We start from the raw sequence: 14,280 nt of genomic DNA on the forward strand, positions 1-14,280 counted from the left end.
CTAAAGAGCGTTTGTGTTTCAGCCATTATGTGTTTTTAAAAAAATCTTAATTTGTATTCTTTTAAGGTTGTCAAAAATATTTAGGTTAATTTTTGACACCCGAAGCAAAAGCTTAATTTAAGTTTGTCAAAAAACGTGTATTTCAGTACGTTCACTAATACTTGTTCAAATATGCTGAAAGAAAAGAAAAAAACCTTTTTTAAAATCACTTTTGAATCTGTCATATTTCGCTATTTGACAAGTAAAAGCATCGTCAACATTTAAAACTAGGAACGGTCACTACAAAAATGGTTTAGTTGAAAATTTGTACTTTCATCGAGGTTTTAATGTCCGAACTTTTAAGGGCCGATGTTGATTTTGAATACAAAACAAATTATTTAGGAAGTTATTGTCATTTCTTTTTATAATGATAATATTAGTATGGTTAAATTACGTATGAACCAAAATGTCGGCCATATGGCATTCGCGAGCTCGGCGGCACACCTAAATGCGATATTGTCTAAAATTTCGCTGACGCTGAGGCATAATTGAGGTTCTTTGCCTTTGATGTACCGAATTATTTCATCGTTTAGCTCTTTAATTGTTGCTTTCTTATCGACGTCCACCTCTTCTTTCAAATAACTACAAGGAAATAAGTCCAACGGTGCAAAATCACATGATCTCAGCGGCTAATTGACATCACCTCCACGTACGATAAAACGTCCATTATTTCGTTAGCTTTATGGGGCAAGTGGTCGGTCCCTGTTGAAACCACATAGCGTCCATATCTATCAATTTAGGCCATACAAAGTTCGTTATCATCTCATGATAGCGAACACAATTCACAGTAACTGCTTGAATTAATTCATTTTGAAAAAAAATAGCGCCCGATGATGCCGCCAGCCTGTAAATCTCACCAAACAGTCACTCTTTACGGGTGCATTGGTTTTTGCACTGAGGTGAAAATCTGGCTCACCACTGAAGAAGATTTGCTTCGAAAATTGTTCAACCACTGTTGCCATTTCTTGCCACCATTCCTACTATAAACGCTGCGACGAACGTTTGAAATGGCAACGAGACTTCAGTTCTTGAGTCAATTGTATCTTGTAAGCGTGTAAATGCAAGTCTTTATGAACATTATCTTCATCAAAGACGAGCGTGACAGGTGCAATTGTTGGGCACGATGACAAGTTGAGGTATATGGCTCTTCAGCCACTCCATCGTCTCCGTAAATAGTTGAAGTAGTTTCTGAAATACGAGCTGTACAACCATGCACTGGTGTTTCCACATTATTTGCACAATTTTTCTGAAAAAATCACCAATCATATTCAGTTTTAGCCTAAACAACTTTAACGCGTTGCTACCTCACTTATCTTTTTGTTGATATAGTTTAAAATTGAGAACTGTCAAATGAAATGCAGAAACAAAGCTTGACGTTTAGGTGTTGTTCACATTCAACATTAGCCATTAAAATTTAACCACCTTTTGTATGTCACTTTAGATGTTAGTCATTTCTTACGAATTTTAAATTAAAATCTCAAAAATAAACTCAAATGTCTTGAAAAAATATTAAATTATTGATTAAAGTAGGACTAATTCTCGACTCAAGTATTTTGAAAGTAAATAAAGTATATAGCGTAAAATTTAAAACAACCTGTTGTTAAGGGCTTAATATTTGACTAAGTATCAATTTTTCTTAATATTTAGAAATTTAATAACCAACTCCAAGATTTTAAACTTTTTGTTTCGCTAACTATTAAATTCCAATTAAATACAGTAGGTGGCGCAACAGTCCATTTAGAACTAGGGGCTAGCGGCTAACAACTCTCAACCATTTCTGGGTGTTAGTATTGTTGTCAGGGATTTAGGGGGCCTACAGATTTAAGCTGAATCCGGAAAGTCTAATTTGAGAAATCACTTTTCATGTGAAGAATTACTCTTGGCGAATTACATTTGTCAAATCCTAGCAACAAGCAGTACCCGTGAAAAGCTTTAGATGGGACAGGCAGGGATTGAAATCAAAACCTCTGGCACGATATCTAACGACATCTAGCGCACTTACCATCATACCACGGGTACTGCATTTGCTAATTGGGTGTTATTTAAAAACGAGAATCCAAACTTGTTTTGAAAGTGACCGTTAGTGAAAAGAAACAAACCAAATACGCCTAAACAGACCTATTAATTGGAATTGTCAACTGTTGACTGGACCATTCCATTTACTGCACTTCAAAGATTTATTTTACAGGTGTCATATGGATTTAAAAATTGATGAAAGTTGAACTAGCCATTGCGTCATTTTCAACTTTAGCTAATTGTTAAGAGATAGTGTTATTTTAAAATCGTTTAAAATTAGGGTAAATATCTTTAACATTTTACAAAATCGTTCTCAATTTTTCTCCCCTGTCTTAAGAATTGTTTCATAATTTAAAAAATATCAAGGCCAATTTTTTTTCCAACTAAAATAAATTACATGTTTATTCATTCTGCGGTTTCAAAAGTAAATGTAAATAAATCACACATAAAATATTGTCCCAAGGACCGATGCTTTTGGGGTAATTTTTGACACAACTTGACGAATATTGGTTTTTAAGTGCTCAAAAGTTAAATGTTCATCTGCAAAACCACGGTCTTATGCGTAGCCTTACAAACAAACAGTACAGCGGTGTCAAATCGCATGATATTTGTGGCCAGTTGATATCACCACGACGAGACGCGACGAGAAATTACGTAGCCACAATCTCTTGCAATAAGGCCATATTTGCTTGAGTTGTGTAGCATGTGGCAACGTCTTTTTGAAACCACATATTCTTCAAGTCGTATTCTTCAATAGAAGCCAAAAAAAAGACAGTTATCATATCACCATAACTCTCCGAATTGACTGTGATAGTCGTTCCGTCTTCGAAGACTTAAGGTCCAATCACACCTTCGGACTAAAGAGCCTACCAAACAGGGACTTTTTGTGGATGTAGTAGCATCTCTTCAATTGAGGAATTTGCTTCGTCGCTGAAAAAAATGTTGTTCCAAAAATCATCGTGCACCACCGCCGCCGCTGCCTCGCCTGTTCAAGCACACATTCGACGTTTCTCCAACGTTGTGAATGGTCAGCTGGCTTCAGTTGTTGTGTGAGCTGGACTTTATATGGATGAAGGTGTAGATCCAAATGCAAAAAAAGACCCGTCTGTCTATTTGTCTTGCTTAAGTTTGTAGGTTTTCGAGTTCCCTTAAAAAAGTTGTAAGTTGAATTACTATTATCTGTGAACTAAAAAAGTTTGAAGACAATATTTTTAATTTTTGAAAAGCTATTTGAGTCGAAAGTAAATTTTTAAAAAGTTTTAGTATTGTTTTTTGTTAGGTTTTTATTTTTTTTTGTAAAAAACTGTCAAATCGATTTTTCTCAAAATTTTACCAGGTGCTGAAAACTTTATTTTTCGTGACGCAAAATTGTTTTGGAGATAAAATCATTTTGTATTCGTAAAATTTTCGAGGTGACACATTTTTTTTTCAGTTTTTTGATTTATAAAAAAACCGTTGATTGTATATTTTTAGAAAAAAAATATACTTGTTTGGTATCACGTTACAATATAATTGTATAAAGTTTAATTCAAGCCTCTAGAGTTATTGGTTCGTGAGATATTTAGGGTTAACCAACATTTGCACCTTTTTTTTAAACTGCTGTGGTTAAAAAACCGACCACGCAATTTTCTTGAGAGCCCTTTCTTCATCTTTCTGCCTTATTATCTGTATAACAAAATTTATTTGAAGTCGACATCTCTTCTGGTCCTTCAGCTATGGACAACGAAAAAAAACGTAGCTAACGTAAGGACGTACGGGCGTTTGAACGTACGAACGTACAAACGCACAAACATACAAAAGTACGAACGTACGTACACACCCACGCACAGATATCATTCTAAAATTCTTTTATTTCGACTCTAGGAACCTTGAATTGTCGAATAATGTCAAAATTTTCAATTTGACAAATGGGACCCATTATGGGAAGCTAAAAACTACGTCACAATGTGCCGTAAGACAGTCCTAATTCCTAAGAACGGCGAGGTCTTCGACACATTCGGGTCTTCGGCAACACTTTCCCTTACAACAGCCATATTTTCAGTGATGCAAGGCAAACAATGATGCACTGGCCTTACAATATCTGTTACAAATCCAGTTCAAATTTCTTGACAGTTTTCCCAATTGCTTGCGTAGTTGGACGATTAAGTAAACCATAATCTCCTCTAAAGGCAAGGTATTTGCCTGTGCAGAATCATCATTTTGTGCGTTGTGAGATAGTTAAGCGATCCGTTTTTGTAAATTTCAGACTTTCAACAGAAAAAAAAAACATACAATGGTTTTAACAGCTTTGTTTGACAGATGTCGAATTCCAGCCCTTTACTTTTGAAACCCCGAATCGGATAAGGCGTTATAATGAATACGCGACACTTAATAAGTTTAACGTCTTATATATCTCTACGGAAATCAACTTAAGCTTTAATAATTGTTTATATATTTTTAAGACACTTAAATTTGTCTTTCCGTTAAAAATAATTGTTTTTCGAAAGGCATCAATTGGAAGTTTCAGCAGTTTCGAATCATAACCTCTTTTTATCATACGGTTTTCATTTTGTTTGCTTTGTTTCTGGCCTAAGTTATTTTTTGTAATTAAAATATTCCATTTTTTTCTAAAATTATAAAATTTCTATTGTGATATAGTCAATACGATTCCATTTTAATTTAATTTTGTATTCGATTCATCTCCCCCACCTACATACATCGAAATCTTAATTGGGATTCGACTCGATATCTCAAACTGCTCTTGTAACCATTGTAACCATAAATCGAAGAGTTTTGAATCCATCCATTTAAACTCAAAAAAGTATGTAATGTTGAACGCAACCATTAATCGCCATCTTCCTTCTCTTTATCTTTGATCTATGGCAATAACAGTTACAGTTTGTGAAAATCTTGTGTCGCGATCGTCTTGAATTAAAAAAGTAAACAAATTAATTTAAATATTTATATTTAACTTCCGGTAGATAATTTCCATTCAAAGTGTTAAATAAGTTCTAAGGCTTAAGTGTTATAAGAAAATATCAGTTATTCCAGAAGCTAAGTGTTTGTTTTTTGTAAAATATGAAATTGAATTCATTTAATTTTGTTGCATTCAGCAAGTAGAGTAGTGACTCCGTTAGTTCGTGTTTCCTCGGTTGGTTCGTGTATCTTCGTTGGGTTCGGTTCGGTAGTGTTCCTGTTGGTAGGCAATGCGATGTGATTGGCGGTTTAATTTAAAAATTTGAATTTCATTTCCGGTGGTCTATTCGTAGAATATTTTATTTTTGATTGTGCTTTAAGAAAAAGAATAAATATAATTAATGAGTATTAAAGTAAAATTAACAAAGTGTATTGTCTTTAGTTTTATGTTACTTTTTTGATACGTTATTAAAATTTTAAACTCATCACATCGCTTTTCACGGTCGGAGGTTTCAGTTATTTTGAAAAACATTTGCAATTTGAAAATAATTTATTTATACAGGTAAGTAACATTTAATTTGCTTTAAAAATCTTAACAAAAAAGTTGAAAATGCAATTAAGAGGAGGTATGCGTATGACAAATTATTTTAGGGGAGGTTTTTAATCTTATGTTTCATGAAATAAAAATTACTATGTAGATAAATTCTAAGAAAAGTTATAGTCTATTTCTGAATAATATGATATTTTTTTAGTAAAATCGTTTTAAAATAATTTTAAGTTAGTGAAACATAAATGAAATCAAAAAAAAACTTATAGATAAGTTTTTTTTTAAAAGGTTTTAAAGAGTTAGAGCATTTCCCAATCCTAATGATCCTTTTTATTCACCCTGGAGATAAATAGAGATTTCTGAGATATTTTTGAAACTTGACGATACGGGCAGAAAAGTGCGGTATCTATTTTTTTATCATTATTTTGTACCATTTTCTCTCTGATTGATACGATATCGACTTATCAAAAGCCACTTTGCTCACATACTGAATTTTCATGGTTTAAGTAAGGTTAAGTTATAGTGGCTGTCCGTGATTGTAAAACAAATTGGATATACAAAAAAAAAACAACCAAGAAAAATCACTCCAAGAAAATTTTCGACAGAAGACAAACAAAAATCGTAGTACCGGGAAAACAGACTTTTGACGCGAAGGTCAGAAGGACGATTTCGAAATAAATGAAGAACACCTCAAGAAAAACAATATTCTTGGAAACAAAGGAAAACACTACACTTACCTTCTTTTTGACTTTCTCCAACAGCTACCGTAGTCCTTTCTTAACAACTTTCCTCAAAGAAGAACAAAATCTTCAATTCACTAAAACTTAAAAAACTATCGTTCAAAAATTACGTCTTTTTCAAAAAAAAAATCCTTAACACTATTTTCGTTAATCTTCTAATCGGTTTGGGCGCAATCCAAAAAGTGGCCATCATCATGGCTTCCGGCTACTTGCCCTCAGGCAATCCTCTCGGATCTTTTGCGTGGTGATCGATTTGTCTCGGTCCCGCAATTTCATCCATCCATAAGATTGGGGTGTGCGACCGAGAAGCCAGGTATCTTGATATCTGAGGTATCTTGAGGTATTGATGCTATCACCCCGTAGCTCTGTGAGTGAGTTCAGCTCTTCACTTTCGAACCCATTTCAGCCAAGACTTTCTGGAAAATCGTGTGGAATTCCTCGCATTACCGAGTACCTACACGCGCTAGATTTTGGTTGTGGAAAAACTACTTATGTCGTTTTGGAGAAAGTCGGGTTCTTGGGGTGATTTTCTATCATTAATACTTTATGATGGGCTCTCGGCCATACTAAGTTACAGATGGTCTAACTTTCCTGCACACATTGTTGGGCTTCATGCCTTGAAGATCTTATTCAACAAATACGTGGGCCAACCGTCGCATAGTTCGTTGGTGTGGAATCATTTCGCACACTTTGGTAATACCTGTTAAATTTGCTTTCCCAAAATTCTAGGAGAGCAGGTCACTGGCTGATGGTCCAGGTTTCTACTAAATTCTTCTAGAATTTTGGGGCCGCAGTAAGAATTCGTTAAGGGTGATTATCAACAAAGGAGGTAAAACTTGTTGTGGTAAAATTTACCGCAACAATAGTGTTTTTTTGCCAGATTTTGTTTGGGACCTGACACGTGGTGATGTTGCTCCACCTGGTGTTTGCCTTCTTTATAGCGTCTTGCATTAGCAATAGTTAACATGTAGTGATTGGTATGCCAGCATTTTCCAAACCTGGTAGAATGGGTTGTACTGTACCGTTCCTGGCCAGTTAATTTAGCTAACAGTAAGATTTCATCTTCAAAACAATGTTTTTACCATCTGGTAAAATTTTGGGAAAAATCGAATTAACAGTTTTTGTACAAAAAACAAAAACCTATAAAAAAAACATTACTCAAAGTTGGTAAAAATTGAATTTCGTCTCAAATATCTTTTCACAACTTTGAGATTATGGCTTGTAACAAATTTTTACTTATAAGAAATATTGTTTTCAACATTCAATACAATTTTCAGACAAATCAAATTGAAAGTTTTTTTTACATAAAATAAAAACCTAAAAAGAAACCAATGCTAAAAATTAACATTTGGCTAATATACAGTGAGTGTCAAAAGTGAGTAAGCACCCATATGATTTCTGGATTTGCATGAAATCAAAATAGTTATATAAACAAAGATCGTATTTCAATTATAAAAAATAAAAGCTTTATTCAATAGCAATAAATTAAATCAAAAATAAAAATTAAAAATAAATATAATGCATTTTTTCGTAATAACAACTAAACATATCCTATATTTAACGGGTCAATAGTCAGTAAACATCATGTAGGGTTTAATATTAATCAGTTAAACGTTCTGTTATATTCTTTTATATGTAAGACGGTGGAGATAAGCCGTTCTTTTAACATCATGATCTTCAGAGTGTAAGCTTATCGTGTTTAAAGCCTTGATAGCACTGTAATTTTTGTTTTTATAATAAGAAGTCAAATTTGTTTGGAAACGTGGATTTGAGGAAAGAAAAATCGTACCTTGAAATTGGCAAAATTGTTAAGAAACCATGTTTCAGTGAAAAAAATAATTGATAAATTTGAAAGATTTAAGACAGTAGAAAATTTAAAACGTACAGGTAGACCAAAAATGCTAAACGAAGGAAAAGAAAGATAAATTGTGTCCGAAGTGAGAAAAAAAATCCTAGTTCCAGTGCCGTTAAATTTGCGGAGAACAAATTAAATAACTCTGCAGTTTCAATAAGTGCGAGTACCGTACGGCGAACATTGCACAAATTCGGCTTACATGGTAGAAGTGCCAGAAAAAACCAATGATATCTAAAGTGAAAAAAAAAAATATATAAATAAAGATATTGTGTTTTAGAAAAATATATTATTTACAGAAGAAAGAAAATTTGAAATTTTAAAAGTAAAACAAATAAAAAAAATTGGAGAAAAAAAACACAGAATTTAGTGAACAAAATATAAGAGGCACAGTAAATCATGGGGGAGGTTTGGTGATGGTGTGGATATGTATTGCGGCATCTGGGGTCGGGAATCTTGTCCTCATTGAAAGCACATTGAAGAAGGAAGATTACCTTGACATCCTGTTGTCCGTATGAAAAGCATGCAGTTCTCAAATCTAAGTCTCAGACGATATCGTTTCGCCTTAAGACTTATTGATAGTCTTTAAACTGAATTGAACAGGCACATCTGTGGGTATAATAGGGATTTGACGTAACAATATATTTTCACCTCGGAATTTGCCACTTAGAATTATGGCTTCAATAACATTTTTCATTAATTTTTGAATTACTAATCTCGTGCAGTTGCACAACCGTGGTGGGTTCAAAATACGAAGCAAAATTACCGGAGATCTAGCCTTCAGTTGTAAAGTTGCCCGGTAAATTCAATGGTTTCAAAAACTCAGTTGGATTTGCAGCTTCGGTAAAATCACAAACTGTATCAATAGATTTGTATGACACCAAGTCTCCTGGTAAGAGATTAAATACGTTGACAATCACATTTTCGGATGCTAAAATTGCACTTTCTGCCAGCCACTCAGGATTTGTATATTGTCGGAGTACATCGGGAAATAACTGGTATGTAAAAACATCTTGTGAATCAATAATCTTGCAGAAATCGACCGCTTATTTTATGCACCCAGTTTCATCTGTAGATACATCCGTCGCTTATAACTGACAGTTTTTTTGAGAATGTTTTAGCGGATCTATATTGAAGCATTTGGACACTTATATTTACTTTCAGTTTGTACTTTTTTAACATTAGGCCGCAGTGGCGATAATTTCAAGCACGCGTTGATCTCATCAGCGTACGTTGAACGCGGAATAACAGGAAGGGTTTGTCTGAAATCAACTGAAAGGAGTAACAGAGTGCCGCCAAATAGACTGATGTTGTTTTTTATATTTTGCAATGTCCTGTTAAACTCTTCAAGAAAATGTTTGTGTGCCATAGTGCATTCATCCCAGATGATAATTTTACACTGTTTCAGCACTGCGGCCATAGATGATTTTTTTTTATATTGCACAACGCGCCTGGGTTATTTTGAATATTTAGTAGCAGTTTAAATACTGAATGAGCTGTTTTGCCTTCATCCAAACAAGTCGCCGCAATCCCAGAAGATGCAACAGCGAATGCGGTACCATTATTTGATCATATTTAAGCAAGAATTAACGAAATAAATGTTTTGCCAGTTCTATCTGGTGTATCCAAAAAAACGAATCCATCTTGCCCTACCAAAACTGCGAGCATAAATGGTTCTTTGTTCTTTATTCAATAGTGGGACATTACGGGCAACAATCGATGCCATTTTTACAGAATTGTATTGTACTTCATGATTCAATTCAGTGTCTTTTAAATCAGGATACCGAAATGACTGAGTGGTAAGTTGGCAATGATAATGCTTAGATCTTCAATAGCAATCATTTCTTCATTGAACATAGCGTCACTGAATACTATCGTAGAATCGTTGCACCGTGTACGATGTTGATGCAATTGAATCATACCACTTAGGAATATAAAAAATCGATAAAAACCTTTTCTCAGACCTACCGAATGTATATACAAAATTTCATTGAAATTGGTTAACCCGTTTCGGAGGAGTACGGCAACTAACACTGTGACAGGAGAATTTTATATATTAGATAATGTCTTATTTCCATGGCGTTGGTGTTAATGAATCTATGCGTTCGATGATTAGAGTTTTGAGTTAACAATACAATGGGCTACGGGTATGTCACATTAATGCTCAGAGTCTTTTGCCGAAAATCGATGAATTCTGTGACTTGTTAATAGAATCTGGAGTGGAAGTCATTTGTGTTTCTGAGACTAGGCTGGTTGATAGTCTAAATGATCACATTTGTTCTTTGAGTGGGTTTCGTTGTTTTCGATCTGATAGAAATCGCCAGGGTGGTGGGGTGGCAATGTATGTCAAGGAAACCATTAAATGTAAGTTAAGATGTTCTTCTGAGCGTAGTACAGGTATTCAGTATGTTTTCGTTGATGTAATTGGGAACAATGATAAATTACTCATAGGTGAAATTTACAGGCCTAATAGAAATATAGATCTAGTGCCTCTATATGAACTATTGGAGGAAATTATTTTGGATTGTCCCAACATTATTTTGTGTGGTGACTTTAATTGCAATTCGTTATGTGAAAATATTTTTTCTAAGCAGATGAGTAGACTTGATCTAACATCATTTAATACAAACACCCCCACCCAATATTTTGGCGGAGAACCAACTTTTCTTCATTTTTTTCTGGTAGATGATAAGAATAAAGTTTTGCTCTATGATCAGCTTTCTGCACCTGGTTTCTCTAAACATGATCTAATTTTTCTTACCCATAGTTTCATCTTCAACCCATAGTAATCACACAAGACTAGGACTTAATACCGCGCGCCGGCTTTAATAACCGACAGCTGTGGAGTAATCTGCGTAGCATTGGGCTTGGTAAATCAAAAAATAGTCATATCGAGAATGTTGATGGTAACTTTTTAAATGGAAAATTTATCTGTACTCCTCTGCTGACTTCTCTATCTAACTCTGTGCTTCCAGTTCAAATTTTATCAGCGCAAAATAATTCCTCCAATTTTGGCTTCGCAGGTGTTAGCAGTATTGAAGTTGTTGAAAGTCTACTTTCAGTAAAGTCAAATGCCATAGGCCTCGATGAAATGCACCCTTCCTTTTTAAAAATTATACTTCCCGTTGTGTTGCCGTATATCACTCATATCTTTAATACTATCCTTACTACTGGAGAGTTTCCTTCTGACTGGAAATGGGCAAAAGTTATACCTATACCCAAAATTTTTAAGTGTAGTGAATATAGGCCAATTTCCATTTTAGCTTTTCTTTTAAAAGTTTTTGAAAGGATCCTGAAAAATCAAATAGGTGAGTTCTTTAAGGAGAACAATCTTTTAACTCCAAGACAGAGTGGCTTTCGAGAGAAACATAGCTGTGTTACGGCTCTGCTTGATGTCATAGAAGACTTCCGTCAAGCATTGGATGGCGATAAAGTTAATTTTTAAGTCCTCCTTGATTTTTCGAAGGCATTTGATACTATGGTTCACAGCAAACTCGCAAATAAACTTCGCCAGCATTATAACTTTTCCTCTGATGCAGTAAAACTTATATCTTCCTATTTACCTGGAAGAATGAAAGCAGTTGAGGTAGGTAACAGGTTGTCTGCCTTTCTTCCAACCACTAGTGAAGTTCCACAGGGATCTATTCTGGGACCATTGCTTTTTTCTTTATATGTAAACGACATTCCCTCCGATATTCATAACTGCAAACTACATATGTATGCTGACGAGGTACAGATGTATCTCGGCTGCGATCTTGGTCTCATTGAAGAGTGTGCTTACCGCTTAAATGAGGACCTTGAAAAAATATCAGGTTGGGCACAGTTTAATGGACTGACATTAAATGCATCTAAATCTAAGTGTTTAGTTATATCTAAAAGAGTTCTCGATTTGTCATACTTCCCACAAATTATTTTAAACAATGCAACTATTGAATATGTGGACTCTGCTCGGAATCTTGGAGTCATTTTTACTCGTAATTTGACATGGGATAAACATGTTAACGCTATAATTGGAAAATCATACGGAGTATTAAGCATGCTTGGGGTCTCGCAGGCTTATACACCTATGAAGACGCGTGCAATGCTTGCAAAAAGTTTAATTCTTCCAATTTTGGCCTATGGCTGCGAAATTTTTTCGAGTTGTAACTTTGCATGCAAAAGTAAGCTTAACGTCATTTTTAACAACATCATCAGATACATTCTTGGGCTTCGTTGATACGACAGAGTATCTCATTTTACAAATAGTTTACTTCACATGCCACTAGAGAATTATTTTCAGTTTCGTACCTTATCATTGTTTTCCGATGTCCTGCTTACACACCAACTACCCTAACTTTTTGAGAGAATAAGAAGGGCTTCTTCAGTTAGGTCTGATCAGTTGATTCAACCCCGATATGCTTCCTTAACATCTTAGCGCCAATTTTTTATTAATGCTACACATAAGTGGAATTCTTTGCCTCGCCATTTCAAGAGAATAAACAACATTACAATTACATTACATTTTATATTTTGAATCCCAATTACGTAAATTTTTATCAGTATCTTAGTTTTGTTTACTTTTCTTCTCTCTCCTGTCTAAACCTTTATAGCTTCTTTTTTCCTCTTCTTCTCCACCTCTTCCTGCTTTCTTCCTATCTACTCTTTCTCCCATTTTCTTCTTTTATTTCCAACAATCATTTTATTATAAATATTGTATAAATTTTGCCTACAACTTTATATTTCTTTTCTCCTCTTTTTTTTAATTCTTTGCTTTCATTGTTAAACTTTATAGCTTATCACTAGTTTATAAGATATTATATCTTAATGTGTATAGCCATATCGAAATAAATACAAATAAATACGTTTTATTTAAATTTTTTATTTTTGTTTTAATTTATTGCTATTAAATAAAGCTTTTGTTTTTTATTATTGGAATCCAATTTTTGTTTACTTTTTGGTTTAAATCCCATATATAATAATATAACTCCAGAAATTCTATGGGTGTTAACTCACTTTCGACACTCACTGTAGCTTTTTTTGCAAGAAAAGAGAACTACAGTAGCTTTTTTGTCTCTTTCTTGTATATTGTGTTTATCGACATTTCAACACTGTCTGTTCTATCTATGTTTGTACCAAGTAAAACGAAGCCCAATTCGGACTTTTACCTTAAGACACTTTTTGCAGGAAATTAGAATTTTTAAAAAAATAGATTGTTTCAAAATTTGAATATAAAAATTTAAATAGAAAAGTCAACAAAAATCAACAGATTCTATTTGTAGCTCTCTTAGGGGTGAATCCATGATGAATAAAATAAGCCGACAATATCACACAAAACATCACAAAACACAAAACTTCATGTGGAAAGCAAGAAACAAAATATGTCCTTTTTTGAATTAGAATCAATACCCAAACGACAGAAGTTGTCATATTTGCAATTATATCCCCTTCCTTAAATGAATATAACTATTTTATTTATAGATATATCATATGTCCTCAAAAACCAACCTAACCCTTTTATAGATTCCAAAATTAGAACCATCTATACAACATTACATTTGTACATTATACCTACCTATCCTAAAAATGTACGTAAGGAAGGTACTCGAGTCGTATGGTCGTATAGTATACATACGGAAATTGAAATGACACGAAATAGGCTTAAGCGGAATTGAAAATTCATCCTCCCCAAAGCCTACCTAATCAACTGTGGACATGGGTTCTCTATCGTGTTGTTGGATATACGATATACGATATAGGATGTAGGAATATCTCTATGTAAGGGTTTTAAATGTGGCAAATACTATTATCCTATCGAGCACCCAATTGTCCATCAAAAAACAACAAAATACAAAACCAAACAGAAACAGAAACGAAATAATAAAAAATAAACCAAGAGAGTTTATCGACTCCACAAAATGCCCATACAATCTGTCCATAAACATGGCATCAGAGAAGCATCAAATAAGAGTTTGGCCAACATACGGATTAGGGTTACACACGACGAAGACTGCGCCGCACGGGGAAGATATCCTGATATGGTTGTTTTTTGTTCTTCTTTTTTTTATTTAAGGACGAATAAGGACGACGTCTGCCACATCTTCCTGGGAATATAGAAAACCAACATACAATTACATTAAGGACTCGATTGTGTGCTCGATATGAAAACGAGTGCGCGCCCTCTCATGTCAAACAAACAACCAACAAATGACTCT

Source organism: Eupeodes corollae, chromosome 3, assembly GCF_945859685.1.
Source record: "Eupeodes corollae chromosome 3, idEupCoro1.1, whole genome shotgun sequence".
Classification (NCBI taxonomy): Eukaryota; Metazoa; Arthropoda; class Insecta; order Diptera; family Syrphidae; genus Eupeodes; species Eupeodes corollae.